Below are 293 nucleotides of genomic sequence, written 5' to 3' on the forward strand. Positions count from 1 at the left end.
GGTACGAATCCCTGTAATCTGTTAAGTGTATTTATGACAGGTCGAGATATTACTGTTAATTGTTAATATATGAGATATTAATACTACGGTCTTTAATATGTATTTATCTTAAAATGTCTGGATTGAACATGCCATCAACTCTTATACAGTTGATTTGACTCATTCCCCAAAGCGTTGTCATAATTTGAATTTAACCTCGACAGGTGCCCCCCCCCCCCCCTTTAATCAGTCTGCCCTCTGTTTGTACCCCCAGTCTCGAGAGGCTGAAGCTGCCGCTGTCTCCCCCACCCCCA

This window comes from Lottia gigantea (genome assembly GCF_000327385.1).
Source record: "Lottia gigantea unplaced genomic scaffold LOTGIsca_39, whole genome shotgun sequence".
Taxonomy (NCBI): Eukaryota; Metazoa; Mollusca; class Gastropoda; family Lottiidae; genus Lottia; species Lottia gigantea.